Source organism: Sorex araneus, chromosome 5, assembly GCF_027595985.1.
Source record: "Sorex araneus isolate mSorAra2 chromosome 5, mSorAra2.pri, whole genome shotgun sequence".
NCBI classification, from domain to species: domain Eukaryota; kingdom Metazoa; phylum Chordata; class Mammalia; order Eulipotyphla; family Soricidae; genus Sorex; species Sorex araneus.
Genome location: NC_073306.1, coordinates 61,921,612 through 61,939,970, shown reverse-complemented (window position 1 = coordinate 61,939,970; position 18,359 = coordinate 61,921,612). Strand labels below are relative to the sequence as shown.

Sequence of the window (18,359 nt, the reverse complement as noted above, 5' to 3'; positions counted from 1 at the left end):
TCCTTCCTCTTTCTTTCTTTCTTTCTTTCTTTCTTTCTTTCTTTCTTTCTTTCTTTCTTTCTTTCTTTCTTTCTTTCTTTCTTTCTTTCTTTCTTTCTTTCTTTCTTCTTCTTCTTCTTTCTTTCTTTCTTTCTTTCTTTCTTTCTTTCTTTCTTTCTTTCTTTCTTTCTTTCTTTCTTTCTTTCTTTCTTTCTTTCTTTCTTTCTTTCTTCCTTCCTTCCTTCCTTCCTTCCTTCCTTCCTTCCTTCCTTCCTTCCTTCCTTCCTTCTTTCTTTCTTTCTTTCTTTCTTTCTTTCTTTCTTTCTTTCTTTCTTTCTTTCTTTCTTTCTTTCTTTCTTTCTTTCTTTCCTTTGTTTTCTTCTTCCTTCCTTATCTCCTTATAGTGTGAACCAGGACTTCACATATGCAAAACAAGTATTGCAGTTTGATCCTGACTCTTCTCACTAAATCTTGTTTCCCCTGGGAAGTTCCACACATGCCACTCTCTTTCCACAAGGCATCTTGTTGCTCCACAGAAGCTCTCTCTCTCTCTCTCTCTCTCTCTCTCTCTCTCTCTCTCTCTTCTGATGAAATTATATGAATCTGATAACCAATTGAGAGCTCCTTCAACTTTCATTGATGGATCCTCAGACAAGATTCTGTGATTGATCTAAGTTTCTAGTGAAAAGTTTTTCCGTGTTCAAGGAAATATGCTGACTAACACAATGACTCCCTGACTTGGCCCAGCCTCCCTCTCGGTAGTTCTTATCACTATGAAAATGATGAGTGGAGCAATCAGTCGGGATGGGAGATGTGTGATGAAATTAGATAATGGACCAAACATGATGACCTCTCAGTGTCTGTGTTGCAAGCCATAATGCCCAAAAGGAGAGAGAGGAAGTATGGGGAATATTATCTGCCATAGAGGCAGGGGGAGGGTGGGAAGTGGGGGTATACCGGGGATATTGGTGGTGGGGAATGTGCACTGGTGGAGGGATGGGTGTTTGATCATGCATGATTGTAACCCAAACATAAAAGCTTGTAACTCTCTCAGTGATTCAATAAAATTAAAAAAAAATAATGGAGGATCACAAAGATCAATTAACATTGATCTTCAATTGATCTTAAAATAGTTCTGAACTATTTTGATTAACTGGTTTAAAATAACACCACCATTATTGCCACTTACCATATATCTATGAAGAAAAGAAATATAATTTCCAAAACAAAAGTAATGAAAGCTAGTAGTATATTCAATTTTTCACACTCTCCCTCTCTTTGTCTCTCTCACTCTGCAATATTCTGGCTTACCAGAGGACTTCGACTCTGATGTTCCATCTATTGCAATATTTCACACTATATAGATGTTTTAAAATCCTATCATAGAGTTGTAAAAGAATAAGCTTTTAAGGACAAAGATAATTTAAAATTTTTTTAAGAAATCTTTTTATTTCAAAGCCACAAGTATACAGAAAAGAGAAGTCCAAGGAGTTAGAGGCATAGGCATTCACTGCCTTGCAAAAACAAACAACATGGATGTGTTGAAGTAGACTTAAGAAAAAGTGGCTATCTCTGTATTGGTTATACTATCTCTGTATTGATTATTTAAAAATGAGTTTCAGAGCTAGAGTTTGCCTGTATTATTTATGCAAAGATTCAGTCTTTCAAAGAAACACTCTCCTTTACCAAATTTCATGCTTATATCACATAACTTTTACTCTCAAGTTTTCTTTTTTGAAATAAATCCTTGTCTATTACAAGTAGAAGGATTTAAATGCTTCCACACTTATTAAATAGCATTATATCACTGACACCATTCATTTCTTTGAGCTTGACTGAATTTTCAATCTTGACAGCAAGTCATCATAAAGCATTCACAATCAGTATTGTTACCTAAACTGTGACAGGAAAATTTAATGATAGTTTAGTAGGAACACTTAAAGAAAAGTGTGGGGATTTGATGGGAAGACTAATGACTTCTGCTGAGATTTGAATAGATGGTTTTACTAAAAATAATTATTCACAGTGAAATTGTAAGAGATGTTATAGTACTTATCTTTAACAGTGTGGAATGAACACAAAAGGTGTCAGCCTGGTATATCAAATTTGTAATTTAAAGCAGAAGCTACAAGAATTCTGAGAAAACACAAAACCATTTAAAAATAAAACACTCACCATGGAGACTAATACAATTCTCATCATTAAAAGGCATTATTTATTATAATAATTATGTTAAACAAGGTGGTGTAAAATAAGCTAACTCTAAAGTATATAGAAGAGATGAAACTACTGTTAATCTAAATTCTCAAAAATAAAGAATTTTAAATAAGTAAGAGCAATTCAATGAAACCCTTTTCTTATCACGTGTGAAATTAAAAACTTGTAAGCTATTTTCTAGAGTCTCTTATCATTTATATATTCATTCAGCATACACAAATTCCCATAAAAGGTAAGTTATTTAAGTTCAAGATCTAAAGAACTTTATTCAATCCCTGGTACCAAGTAAATACATAATAATTAATTAATAATATTAATTAATTACAGCCCCCACAATTAAATAGTTTATAGATTAGAAAAAGATATTAATGTATGTTGAAAATTCTGCACATGATGTATATGAAGGTAGTAGATAAATGTTTCATAGAGGAGAAAATTCATTATTTTTCTATATTAACAGATAAGATAGATTGATATGCATATATATCAAATAGTAATATTTAGTTGTTGTTTGCCAAAATAGATATTGATGGAGTTGGAGAACTTTTAGAAAATCCAGTTGTGATGAACATGAAACTCCATCCTTAAGTTTCAAAGGTATTAATTTCTGAGAGATCACCACCAGCAGGGAACAGGGACCAATATACAGAACCCTGAATATTGAAAGCAGGTCAGTACATGAAAGGCTAGTGCCTTACCCAAGGTGCTATCTCTTTAGTGCAAGACATGATATATGCTTTCAAATACGACATTAAGAGTAAGTGGATTCTATATACCTATGTTTGTTTATGCTTTTTATGTATTAACCCAAGCCCTTTTACTGTAATTCAAAAGACAGTTGGAGAAATAATAATTTCCATATACTTTCAAGACATCAAAGATGAAGTTGTCTCCCCTTATTTTGGATATGTAGACAGTTCTAAAGGAATAAACACTGTGCAAATGACTAATTTTTTAATGAGGGCCAAATACTTCATACTAGATTTTAATCTCATTTTATTTTTACTGTCAATACCAGAATTTTTTTTATTTCTATATTCACTTGGTTCTTTTTGTTTCTTTGGTTTTTGGGTTTTGTATCATACCTAGCAGTGCTATGGTATTACTCCTGCAGCTGTGTGGTTTTCACTCCCAGTAGTATTCAGGAATATGTGACATTTGAGAAATCAAACCTGGGCCTCCCATTTACAAACCATGATCTCTAACCCTTTTAACTATCTTCCCAGATATTCCTCATGTTAACTTGGAGTAAAACATGTAATGCTCTTGCAAAATATATACAACATGCTCTGTTCTTCATTTTACATAAGACAGACTGAATTGTTTCAAAGATTTAATTAGAAATAAGTGAATAAAAATAAAATACACATATTAGAAAATTTATTTTTAATATTTTATAATAATTAATTGTTTTGAAGCTAGAAAAAATTCAGGACAACTTCAATAATATGCAGTTTCTTTGAATGTAGAAAAGTTTCTTTGACTGTCAATCTGTATAATTCCAAAGTTTCCTTGAATGGAGATTTAGATAAATAATGTTTTAGAAATGCATTATGCAGTAGCAACCGAAAGATCAAGAAAACAAGAGATAAATTACAAATAAGCAAATGATGAACTTCCAATAGGTTCTGGATCATTGCTATCTAGATTTGATGATAATTTCACAGGTATATATATGTCAATATTCATCAAAATGTACACTGTAAGTTTATATTTTAATTATATATATATAAATTTTGCCTAAACACATCTGTTAAAGGGTCTATTACAGAATTGCAATTTAAGTACAGTAATATATTGAATACTTTTTTATTCTCTTGATCAACAGTTATCCAAAAGTAATGGAAACAAATCAACCTCTTTCCAAGGTTCTGACAGTTATTTCATTTTTTTTCCTTTTTTTCACTTTTTGGGTCATACCCGGAGATGCTCAGGGGATACTCCTGGCTCTGCACTCAGGAATTACTCCTGGCAGTGCTTGGGGTCCATATGAGATGCTGGGAATCAAACCCGGATCAGCCATGTGCAAGGCAAATGCCCTACCCGCTGTGCTATTGTTCCAGTCCCGGTTCTGACAGTTATTTCAGACTCTGGGACTCTGGGCATCCTTCAGTTGGAAATGGGAGGTCAATATTGAAGGAGACCTTATCTCAGGACCCTGATTACACCTTCCCACATTGAAGAATGGGAGGTGAGCAGAGACCATGTGCTGATTCTGGGCACCAAACCTTTCCCATAGCCAAAGCCAAAGTAATGTGTGATTTTTTTTTTTAAATCACTCTCTGATTTAAAAAAAAAATAAATCAATCATTTTTTAAATTAAAAAATCATTTTTTAAATTTTAAAATCCAAATGTTCAATGATTGATTACTAGAGCCATACTAAGATGATGTCTTATTTTTTCCTTTGTGCTAACATATTTTTATTTTAATGAGTCACCGTGAGATACAGTTACAGAGTTAAAAACTTTTTTAATAACATTTCAATCAAATATTATTTAAGTACCCCTCCCTCCACCAGTGCCCATTCTCTACCACCAATATTCCCAGTATCCCTCCCACTATCCCCACTCCTTCCTACCCCCTGACTCTGTGGCAGACACATTCCCTCTTACTCTCTTTCTCCTTTAGGGTGTTATGGTTTGCAATATAGGCCATCATGTTTGCAATAAGTGGACATCATATTTGGTCCATAGTCATCACGCATTTACCATTCCAAGTGATCCCTCCAAATATCATTTACTTAGTGGTCTCTTCTCTATCCAACCTGCCTTTTTCCACAGCACATTAGATTGGCTTCTGAGCCGTGGAGCAATCCTCCTGGCCCTTATCTCTACTATCCTTAGGTGGTATTCTCCTATTATGTTACTTTATATTCCACAAATGAGCGCAGTCATTCTATGCCTCTCCATCTCTTTCTGATTCAGTTCACTTAGCATGATATTCTCCGTGTTGATCCACTTATATACAAATTTCATTATTTCATCCTTTTTAACAACTACATGATATTCCATTGTGTAGGTATACCAAAGTTTCTTTAACCAGTCATCTGCTCTCAGGCACTTGGGTTTTTTCCAGATTCTGGCTATTATAAATGATGCTGAAATAAACATATGAGTGCAGATGTTATTTCTACTGTACTTTTTTGCATCTGGAAGAATGAGAGATATGTTTCCACATACTTTTGTCTTATTTTATTTCTTTTACAAGTAATTTAGAAGGGTTTTTTGGTACAGCTGTAGCACCCTTTTTACTAAAACTGATTCTCAGTACATTTTTTGAGGTTTTACTGTGAATAATTTTTTTCAATTTCTTCTTTTTTGCTATTTTTATATAGAAATTCAAGAATTTCTGCTTGTTGATTTTGTGGCCTGCCTTTTGTGTAGAGTATCTAGGATTTTGTAAGTATATAATCATGCTGTATGCAAATAGTCCTTTCTGTTCTCTTTCTCTGCATCTATAATATGATCAAATACATTTTATTTATATTTTTATTAATATGATGCTTTATTTATTAAATTGTGTGTGTTAAACTGCTCTTGTATCCCAAGAAAGGTTACATCCTACTTTACATAGGGTGCGTAATCATTTTTTAAAGTTTAGTCATCATTAAATTACAAAGTTAGTCATGATTGGGCATTGCTGTGAATCACCACTGCTCCCCTCATCAAATTCAAATTCAAATTCAAATGTCAAATTCCCTCCACCAATTTCTCCTACCCCCTGTTGCATCTCCACACCACTCTGCTTCTATGAGAAGTGTTTATATATGTTTACACACACTCCAGATTAAAAGCTTCCTTCCTCCATAGAAATTGACCCTCCACGTCCTGTCCCCCATCCCCATCAAATGGCAAGTTTCCCACTGAACCAGGTCTCATGTTCTTATTTTTATTGCCGTTTGGGTATCCTTTATTCCACCAATGTTTCGTTATATCCAGCATATGAGATGGATCATCTGTATTAGTGTCTCTCCTTTTCACAAATTTCAATCAGTAAAATATTTTCCAGGTCCTTCCATGAAGCAGCAAATTTAATGACTTTATCTTTTCAGTGGGTAGGGCATTTCCCTTGCAGATGGCCAGCCTGGGTTCGATTCCTCCGCCTCTCTTGGAGAGCCCGGCAAGCTACTGAGAGTATCTCCCCCTCACAACAGAGCCTGGCAAGCTCCCTGCAGTGTATTCAATATGCCAAAAATAGTAACAACAAATCTCACAATGGAGACATTACTGGTGCCTGCTCGAGCAGATGGATGAGCAATGGGATGACAGTGACAGTGACGGTGACTTTTTTGCATGTCCGGGATATATTCCCAGAAGTGGTATTGCTGGGTCAAATGGGAGTTCAATTTCTAGTTTTTTGAGAAACGTCCATATTGTTTTCCCAAAAGGCTGGACCAATCGACATACCCACCAGCAATGAAGAAAAGTCCCTTTCTCCCCACATCCACGCCAACACCAGTTGCTTTTCTTCTTTTGGATGTGGGCCAGTCTCTGTGGTGTGAGATGCTATCTCAATGTTGTTTTGATCTGCATCTCCCTGATTAGTGATGAAGAGCATGTTTTTCCATGTGCATTTTGGCAATTAAGATTTCTTCTTTGAGAAAGTTTCTGTTTATTTAATCTCTCAATTTTCTGATGGGATTTGATGTTTTCTTCTTGTAGAGTTGAACCAGTGCCTTGTATATCTTTGATATCGACCCCGTACCATAGGGGTATTGAGTGAATATCCTTCCCATTTCTGTAGACTATCTTTGTATTCTGGTCACTGCTTCTTTTGAAGTGCAGAAGTTTCTTAGTTTAAGGTAGTCCCATTTGTTTATCTCTGTTTCCATTTTCTTGGTCAATGGCAGTTCATCCTTGAAGATATATTTAGGTATATTGAAGAAAGGGTTTTGCCGACCTTTCTTCAATATACCTTATGGATTCTGGTCTGATCTTGAGATCTTTAATCCACTTTGATCTGAATTTTGTGCATGGTGTTTGGTAGAGGTCTGAGCCCATTGTTTTACATGTAGCTGTCCAGTTTTGCCAGAAATGGGTGATTTTCTTATGGCAATGAACAAATTGCATTTTATGTCAGACATGAGTAAAAATCACCCCAATCCATCACGGCAGAATAATTCTGTTTTTTAAAACAATTTTTAAATTTCATTGATACATTGTTTGTTTACAATCTTATGGAATATCATACAGGTTTAGCTTCAGACCCCTACATGGTTATTATTTGTCATCTGCCATGCCACCACAGTTCCTGCGTCATCTCCGCACACTCGAGGAACCTCTCCTTCCCTCCCATTCCGTTTCCTTTTTCCTTCAGTAGCCAATGCAGTTATCACTGAGTCTCAGAATTCGTTTCGTTGTTTCTTGTCTTTTTTATTTATTTTGTTTTATAAATATTACAGAATTGGAGAGATCCTTTCTTGCCATGTTACACTTGTTTCAAATGCAACAAAATTTGGAGATAAATTCTTCAAAAACAAAGGTTCCTTGTTTGATTGTTTAGAAATGAGGAGACCCCATTGAAATCTTATCCCCACCACTACTTTTAAGGCTTCAGAATATTTACTTTATATTTGTCTCAGAATATTTATGTCTTGATATTGGCTGTTTTAGGGACTGGGGTATAAATTGTAACCATCTGATCTTGTCATAATTATTTTGTTCCAGCTGCTCTGAGGTCTTGAGTAATTCCATTCACTTTCTAAGCTTTTACCATAGATTTCTGAACTTCAACATGATTTTTTCATGAGACCAAGGTAAGTAAATTGAAACTTTATCGAACCTACTCATCTTTTTTTTTCATGTTAACTCTAGGTCTAAATAAAGTCAGCAGTCCAGGTAATGGTATAAGATCTTTCCTTTAGATGACATAACTGTTTCTTTGATATAGAAAATAGTTTTCCCTTAATTCAATCTTAGCATAATAACTTAATAGTTAAGTAGTAATATTTGTGCATCTAAACATGATTTCTAGAACAGTCTATTCTCATGCTTTATATACATTTAGTTATAAAATTATATAAATTATATGGATATACATTTTTTTCTTGCCCCTGTGCCTGGCTTTTTTCACCGGGGCCCCTCGGAGGGGGCGGGTTGAGTTTCTCTTCCCACCCCGAGCAGAGTCCCAGCAGCTGAAGAGCTCTGAAACCCAGCCACAGCCATGCTCAAGGTCTCTCTCCTCACACTTGGATGAGCCTCACGAATGAAGGAACTGACAGAGGAACACAGGTATGCGGGACGGGGGCTGAGATCTCCAAGCCAGCCCAAATTGAGACTGTGCTTCTTCCTCCAGATGCCCCATTTTCTAGTAGCTAGCCAGTCACACTCAGAAACCAACCCTGGCGCCGTGTAATCCCATCAATGCCCAACATCCAGAGACTATAAAACCAAGCTCCCGGAAGCTCCCGACATCTTATAGCCTAGTTCTTCCTCTCAGAGAACCTGGCAAGCTACTAAGAGTTTCCTGCCCACATGGGAGAGCCTGGCAAGCTCCTCATATGCCAAGTAGAGTAACAATGATGGGTCTCTAATGCAGCTCCATTGGGAAGGACAAGTAAAGAGAGGCTGCTAAAATCTCATGGCTGGGACAAATAGAGACGTTACTGGGCCCACTCAAGCAGATTGAAGACCAATGAGATGACAGTGATACATTTTTTTCAAGTTGCCAATAATTAATATTCTCCTATTTTATAAATGTCTACTACTCTTTTAAGTGAACTCTTTATTATACTGAGCAAATATACTAGTTTTCTTATCACTAGGAAGAATATTCTAAACAGTTATGCACTAAAAGTGTGGTATAAAATTTATTAAGATTAAAAACAATGAGGATTATTAGAAATTCAGAATTTCAGACAATTGATATTCCCAGAAATGTATTAATAAACAAAAGTTTAGGATCTCAGATACTCAAAAATTATTACTTAAAATCCTGTAAATCAATATGTAGGTATTTAATATACAATTAAAGATGTTATGAAAGAAAAAGTAAAACTGAGCAATTTCACTTGGATCCTAACACATAATATGCTCATCAACTTACCAGTTTTTAAACAAACTTTTGATGAAATGTAATATCAAATTAGAAAAATGTACATGTATGGTCCATGTTTTCAACTAAGCTTATGAATAACATATTTTGTAACTGCAATGCCATATTTATTTTATAGATACATATATAGTGTGGTTGGGGAATATATCTGGTGATATGGTGTGGTTGGGGAATACATCTGCTCAAACTCATGACTCTCCTCAAGCTGTATATTTCTGGTGGGGCTCAGAGGACGTATGTGGTGCAATTTATCAAACCAGGGACAGCTACATGCAAGGTACATAGATCTTCATGGGCATAGGTAGATCCCCATACTATCTCTTCGCCACTTAGTGTCATATTTTAGCATGATAATATGTCATTTGTCAGATATGTGGTGTATACCTATTTTCTCCCACTCAGTAAACTGTTTTAATTATAGTTCTTACATTTGTTTGAAGCTTTGATCTAATTGTTTCTTTATTTTTTCATTTGTTTCTGAAATGAGTGGTTGAACAAATTGTCAAACTACAAAAAACAACACTGAAACTAATATCTTGAAGTGTTTTAACCTATATTTTATTCAGAACACTTTATGATTTGAGGTGTAATATCAAAGTCTTTATCCAGTTTGAGTTAACTTTGGGCATGGTGAGAAACAATGAACAGTTTAATTCATTTGCAAGTGGCTCTCTAATGTTCCCATCACCATTTTTTGAATTTCCTTTTTCTATTTTATGCTCTTGGTTAATTTCTCATAAAGTTTAGCTACTTTATCATAAATTGATACTCATATAAATGAGTTTCTGAGAATTTATTTTTGAGCCCTCAGAAAAGAGAACTTGAAAAAATTCACAAAAATATATAACACAAAAGCAAACCCATTGAAAAATGAGGAAAGACTGAATGGCCTCTTCACTAAGGAGAATATGCACATGGCCAATAGTTAAGAAAATTTATCTATATCTCATTATCAGGGAAATGCAACTTTAAATTAAAGAAATATTACCTTACGCCTGAAATAATGACAAAAAGATCAGAGTGCATTGGTGCTGAGTAGAATGTGAAAGGAGAAAAAAAAAGTTGCTAAGAATGATATTTTTCCAGCCTCTATAAAAAATAGTATCAAGACTTTTAAACAATCTGAAAGTATGAAAGCAACATAATCTAGCAGTTCCACTCCCACATCTATATTTACAGACCACATAAAACTCTAACCCCAAAATATATATTTATAACCATTTTTAATGAAATGTTAAGCAAAATCTAGAAATAATCCAAGTATCCTGAATTAAGTGAATGAATAAAAAATTTGATTTACAGCTTTTCCACTGCTGCACGAGCACAATCCCGGAGGCAACTGAACTACTTTGGACACGAGCAGCTCACAGAAATGCCTCTAGACTGTGATCGGAGCCACTGCCCCATGCCGCGCCAGTGGGGCACGGTTTCTCTCTCCAGGCTTCTCCATCATATGAGCACCACAAAAGGGAAATAAAAGCTTGCAGTGATGCAATTACTGGCAGAATTTTCCCTGGACTTCATACAAAAATCTAAAACTGGGGACCCTCTACTCCTAAAGACTTTGATTCCAGAGGTCTTCTAACCCATTTTTGCATCCAGAGTGGCTTCCTGCAGCAATGCACTGGGACTGTGAGCTGGGCTATGCAATTTCTGGCAGAATTTTTCCCTGGACTTTATACAGAAATACAAAATCACGTGGCTGCAGCAACTTAACATCTCTTAATTGTCAGCAATGTGAAATGGTTCCTTTTTAGCAGGTCTGACTTTGGGTGGAAACTCCAAACAATAACAGTGAGTTTTTTTTGTTGAAATATTGAAGGTAATCAAAGTAGCAGCCATTTCTCTAGACTATGAACTAAGACATAGCCCCACGTCGACCGAGGAGAGGAAATATCTCTCTTTCCCGGTTGTTTCCCATTTTTGGGGAGAAATGCAGCGTGGCATCCACCATATTAGGAGGCGCGGGAAGGGGGATGAGAAAAAAAAAGGAAAAGGAAAAAAACAAGGAGTTATGTACTTGGAGTACTGGGACTACATATCTCTTCATTCTAAGCAATGGAAAACTAATTATCAAATGCTTCCTTGGTAGTAGGGCTGTCTTTCTTGGGGGAAAACTCCAACAACAATAGTGAGTTTTGTGTTGAAATATGGAATGTAATCAAGGTAAAAAGAAAATGAAGTGAAATTCATCAGTTATGCAGTTGGGGGTGTGGGGAGGGGGCGGGAGGTATACTGGGGTTTTGGTGGTGAAATATGATCACTGGTGAAGGGATGGGTGTCTGAATATTGTATAACTGAGACATAAGCCTGATAACTTTGTAACTTTCCACATGGTGATTCAATAAAATAAAAAATAAAATAAAATAATTTAAAAAATTAAATAAAATTAAATTTTTAAAAAACCCAAAACCTAATATCTCTTAATTGTCAGCAATGTGAAACAGTTCCGTTTTAGCAGGTCTGACTGTGGGGGGAAACTCCAAGCAATAATACTGAGTTTTTTGTTGAAATATTGAAGGTAATCAAAGTAGCAGCCATTTCTCTAGACTGTGAACTAAGCCATAGCCCCATGCTGACCGAGGAGAGGAAATATCCTCCTTTCTCGGTTCTTTTCCCTTTTCAGGGAGAAACGTGGTGTGGCGTCCGCCATATTATGAGGTCTATTAAGCAGGCACGAACTTAGAGGTGCTGGAATGGGAGGGAAAAAAATTACATACTTGGAACAGCGGGGTGCTTGGGCAGTCTCTGGCCGATAACAGTGCATGCTCCGCCGAGATTCTACCCGGGTGGCCACACTTTTGTTCGGCCTCATTGCTGCTGATCAACCAGAATCCGGAGGCCATCTAGACTACTTTTGGTTCCAGAAACTGCTTGCAGCCATGTCTATAGACTATGAACTAAGCCATAGCCCCATGCCAGCCGAGGACGGAAAATATCCTTTTTCTCATCAGGCGGCATGGCATCAGCCATAGTATGAGGATTATTTATTAAGCAGGCATGAACTTGGTGGCGTGGGAAGGAGAAAAAAAATTCTATGTGTTTGAAACAGCAGGACTTCATATCTCCCCATTCTCAGCAATGGAAAACTAATTTTCAAATGCTTCTTTGGCAGTAGGGCTGTCTTTCTTGGGGGGAAACTCCAACAATAGTGAGTTTTGTGTTGAAATATGGAATGTAATCAAGTAAAGAGAAAATGAAGTGAAATTTATCAATTATGCAGACTGGGATGGGGGGAGGGGGCGGGGGTTGGGAGGTACACTGAGGTCTTTGGTGCTGGAATATGGGCACTGGTGAAGGGATGGGTGTTTAAGTATTGTATACTGAGACATAAGCCTGAGAACTTTGTAACTTTCCACATGGTGATTCAATAAAATAATTTTTTAAATATTTGATTTATATATAAATAAAATGTGTACATATAATACTGTTCAGCTATGTAAGATGAAATTTTGCCTTTAAGAATGAGTAGAAAATAGAAAGACAATAATTCTAATGATAATTGATGCATAGTTTTAAAAAATTTTAAATAATAATTTAATATAGACAGAAAAATTCAAGGTTTGAAAATAATTAAATTTAAATATTGTCACTTAGAAAGATCACTCAAAAATTTGTTTTTGAAGGACAAACCATACCATATTTATTAAAGTTCCATTGAGCATTTTGTGTCTTAGATAGCATTGTATCTTGTATCAGTGTCATCCCGTTGCTAATCGCTTTGCTCAAGTGGGCACCAGTAATGTCTCCATTGTGAGACTTGTTGTTACTGTTTTTGGCATATCGAATACACCATGGGTAGCTTGCCAGGCTCTGCTGTGTGAGCAAGATACTCTCGGTAGCTTGCTGGGCTCTCCGAGAGGGGCGGAGGAATCAAACTCAAGTTGGTTGAGTGCAAGGCAAATGCCCTACCACTGTGCTATCACTCCAGCCCCTTAGATAGCAAACAAGAAAAAAAAATTGCAGGGAAATAAAATTTTTTTAAATTACCATTAAATATATACTATCCAGATGCTTTAACATAAGGTACTATTTGTCTTTTGGGGCAATATGTATATATGTATATACATACATATGTATATATATATATGTATATACATACATATGCATTTATACATGTACACACCTATCAATAGTTAATATTATAATAGATTGGCACTTTGGTAAACTGATATTTTTTAAATGAAAATATTTTCAGACTGAAGATGACACCTGTATTATACAGTTTTAAGCAGTAGTACAACATTTCCTTATTGGCAAACACATTTGGACAAGAAGATGTTTGCAGTGCCGAATTTCTCTCACTTTCATGCTAAAAGAATGTTATGCTTTAAATCCATATTGACTTTGCTAATGTTGAAAAAGTGCTGTACTAAATAAATTATGAGCTTGTTTGCATAAGTTAAGTCATTAGCTTCCTTTCCAGGAAGCAGATCTATAATTACAAATAACTCATGTATTTTCCATTTCTTAAAACTTCCAAGGGAAGTAATAAGGGTATGTGTCCCAAATAAAAAGAAGTGTATTATTCACATTCCTACAAATACTGAGAGACAAATAAAGGCAATTATAAATCATAATGGCAGTGTCATCTGACAAGCTCTTGCTTGCAATCCATATTGTGTACTAATTTTAGCAACAAACACAAGCTCTACGAACTTTTATTATTTAGTCAGAAAGTGAAACTCAGAATAATTATTTTGAATGTAATGGATGTAAAATAGCCACTGCTTGAAAGCAATTTTTAAAACATGTTACCTTAGCCTTACCGTTCATCTAACATTCCAGTGTCAATTTTTTAGTGATAGGACTTTGAAATTACATATTTAAACAGGTATTAAAAATATACAAATAAGTTACATTTTTAATTTTACAATTTTGATCATATTTTAATCTTAAATTCCTATCACAACTTTAAGTTATGCAACAGTAACAATGTTTAATTATAATTAGCTTTCATGTTAGGCTATAGATTGTAAGATTTAGGATTGAATTTAAGATCTATTTTTCTTTCTGATGCTGAGTCATATCGTTTAAATATAATTTTTGGCAAAAAAAGGTTACTAATTAGATATAAATGTCAGCAAAGACAATTTTTTCTTCATTTTTATTGTTAAGTCTAGTAAAAATATTTAAAGCATAAGAGGCAAAATAAAATAAACATGTTTTATATAAAAGGCACCAAGTGACCTGCTATGCTGACAAACATTTTCTCAGGCCTTTCAATTCAAGTGGTCTACTTAGAAAATAAAAAATATTCTTCAAAAGAGCTCAAAAGTGCTGGTGCACAAAAAGGATTTATTGTTTCAATTGCATTTTACTCAGGATCAGTGAGCAAAGAAAAAAATCTATTTTTCTCTATTATATTCCACACTTATCTGTTCAGGATTTAACTTAAATGTAGCACTGTAGCACTGTCATCCCACTGTTCATCGATTTGCTTGAGCAGGCACCAGTAACATCTCGATTGTGAGATTTGTTACTGTTTTTAGCACATGGAATATGCCACAGGTAGCTTGCCAGGCTTTGCCATGTGGGCGGGATACTCTCAGTTGCTTGCTGGGCTCTACGAGAGTGATGGAGGACTAGAACCCGGGTTATCTGTGTGCAAGGGAAACAAATAGAGGAATAAATTTTTGAATAAAAATGCTAACATTTGTCTGTTATAAGTATAGATTGTTAATAATATTACAATAGTTTATTATGGCACTCAGTATGTGATTTTTCTGGCCTACAGGGTATATAATGTTTATAAACCACTATAAATGTGTCTGATACACTCCATTTTATTAAATTATCTACATAGGAAAAAGTCAAGAAATTTTAGTTATTCTGAGTATAAATAATTATTTCACAGCGAAGCATCAGGGGTCCTGGGGTGCCAGGAGGAATGCTCTGAGTGAGTTTCAAATACCAAGTACTTTAAACACTATCTCAAATTTTCTAGATTCATATCAGTAATGGGGGGAGTGTAAAAATAAGTTCAAGGGTTCCATATACTTATAGAAGATTTAACACCAATCTATTAAAATCAATTTCTGTTAAATATATCTCTTTAACCACCTGTAAGTATATGAAAACTTGCATCACCTTTTGCCTTGATCACAAGGTACCAAGAATTACCAAATGTCTGGAGTTGTCATCCTGCAAAGGCTTTGGTCTAAAGTCTCCGGCCTCACATACAGGGGGAAAAGGCAGCTCAGATAGAGAAGGGAACACCAAGTAAAGGATGTTGGGAGGACCCATTCGAGTTGAAAGATACATGCTGAAAGTAGACTCTAGACTGAACACGATGGTCGCTCAATACCTCTATTGCAAACCATAAGACCCAAAAGGAGAGAGAATAAAAAGGAATTCCCTGTCAATGAGGCGGGGTGGGGTGGTGGGGATGGGGTAGGGGTGGTGGGAGGGATGCTGGGAACATTGGTGGAGGATAATGGGCACTTGTTGAAGGATGGGTAAATGATCCTTGTATGACTGTAATGCAAACATGAAAGTTGGTAAGTTTGTAACTGTACCCCATGGTGATTCATTAATAATGAATAAATAAATAAATAAATAAATAAATAAATAAATAAATAAAATCTACTTCTTTCATCAATCCAGTCTACTCTGTGGAATTTTGATTAATCAACTGTAAAATCTTGAATCTTCTAGCCCAATGTTTGTAATATATTCTTGTTCTTAAAAGAAAATGTTCTCCCCTCCCCCACACACTCTGACTTCCAAAATAAAGGACTTGATATGACGTAGGTACCCTTTATTCCCCTTTCTATAACTTGCAAAATTATCTCCTCATTATTTTTTTAAAAAATATAAAATTTTCTATCAAAAAATTTTACTTAACTTTCTAGTCCTTCACAGTGTCATCAAATCACTACTTTACTATTCTTAATCCTAGCTTGATATCACTCTCAAAAACCCCTCCTATAAATGTTCACAATTATAGCTCTCATATTTTTATTTCCATTCTTTCACATTTTAGTTATCTATATATCTATATCTTTATAATGTTTCTGTCTACCTCCCTTTTTTATTAATTTATTTCTATGTTTTTTTTTTTGGTTTTTGGGTCACACCCATTGATGCACAGGGGTCACTCCTGGCTCATGCACTCAGGAATTACTCCTGGCGGTGCTCGGGAGACCATATGAGATGCTGGGATTTGAACCTGGGTCCGCCGTGTGCAAGGCAAACACCTTACCCTCTGTGCTACCACTCCAGCCCCTATTTCTATGTTATAATATACAGCTACCTCATCCTCACTCTTTCTGTAATCTCAATTTTCATTTTCTTAATTTCTGACCACAATTTAATAGCTCACTTTCCCATGTACTTTATCTCCAACATTTGTTTCTCATCCCAAATCCTTGTTAAATATCTTTCGAGCCTCTCATCTTTTTACTTCCCTCCTTTTTTTTTCAGCTTGGTGCAAGGTTGATTATTATAATTCCTTGTTTTTACACAATTCTAGTTCTTTTGGTCCTTTTTTCCTAATTTCTATTCACCTGTTGAAATTAAACCCTAAAAGAAAAACTAATAATCATGTAGACTGTTCTCACAATGAAGTCTTAGCCACAAACCTCAAGTGGATGTTAAATGATGAAATCAATCATATAGCATTTCCTTATTTCAGTATCTCTCTCCTCTTTTAGATTTCAACTTTATGAGCAATTCAGTGTCCTCAAAACTGCAAATTTTCTCTTCAAACTTCAAAATTATTAAATTGCTATATGATTGTCAAAATTGGAAAAATGGAACTAGAAGATTTAAAGACTTCACAAGTTTGTCTACTTTTCGTCACCCACCTAACTATGGTCACTTTCTAATTATTCCTCTTATTAGAGATAAGCAGTCCTTCTCTTATCTAAAACTAAACCACTTACATCTCTCCAAGATTCAATATCTAATGCCTCATGAATCATATCTCAAGCAATTCTCACACATGCAAAACTTTTTAAATTTTATTTTTACAAAGTAGCTCACAATATTTGATTATATTTAATATTTGAACACCAATCCTACCACGATAACACCTTCCCACCACCATATTTAGGATGCTTCCATCTCCAGTCCCAACCTCTGCCCAAATCTGAACCATCATAGTTCATTTTGTATTGTTTGTTATGAATAAACTGCTGAAAGTGATCTAAAAGTGTTTACTTAGAGGAGTATAAAGATGGTTGTATTTCACTCAGGGGCCATTAAGTCCTTCTATAAAAGATTACTAACATGTTGTTGAATATTGAGACCTGTGTACTTATATATATACATATATATATTATTAATGTATATGTAAAAAACATATTTCCCTCTAAGATTGATTGTCTTCTACTTTAAATGGCACCAAATATGGTGTGCTATTCTTGCAATATTTGTAGTGTGAGGTATGACATGTTGCAGATGAGCACGGTTCAGGAGAAAGCATGTTCAGAGCTGTCATGAGCATGGCAGAGGTTCAGCTTTCAGCAGCCAGGGCTGGGTCTCTTGGAGCAGGGAGGCACCTCACCCACTTCCTGCCTGGAATTAAACAGCCTGGAGCTGGGTCCAGTGGTATGGTTTTGGTGTGACTTTTTTTTTAATGCTTTTTGGGTCATACCCAGCGATTCTCAGGGGTTATTCCTGGCTCTGCACTCAGGAATTACTCCTGGCAGTGCTTGGGGTCCATATGGGATAATGAGAATTGAACCCGGGTTGGGCGCGTGCAAAGCAAATGCCATACCTGCTGTGCTATCGCTCCAGTCCTGGCGTGTTGTTTTATGCTCTCTTCCGAGAGAGAAGGACAACGAGCCTCTGGATCCTGGCCATAGATGAGATTATCTGGCATCAGCAAGAAGTGGTTTTGGACGTGACTGCCAATTCGTAGGAAACAGTGGAAGACAGATTTGGGTGGAGGGAAGGATACCCATTCTGGTTTCTGTTGAGCCTACTTCCAAAAAATTTTGCTTATAACTAGATTATTTATATACAATGTATATGTTCTGTTTCCCTTTTATGAACAATTAAATCTTTCTCAAACTTGCGCTTTTCTCTATCTAGTATTTCATTTCTAAGCTCCTGTTTAATCAGCATGATTTATTTTATTCATATTTTTCTAACTACAATCTG

At 35.5% G+C, this 18,359-nt stretch overlaps 1 non-coding gene across 1 annotated transcript; it reads right to left on the bottom strand.

The window, feature by feature from the left end:
- Window positions 1-4,341: 4,341 nt before the first annotated feature.
- On the bottom strand, window positions 4,342-4,469 carry LOC129405460 (small nucleolar RNA ACA64). Its single transcript, XR_008630599.1, has one exon. It is a non-coding gene; the product is annotated as a small nucleolar RNA ACA64 (small nucleolar RNA).
- Between the last annotated feature and the right edge of the window lie 13,890 nt (window positions 4,470-18,359).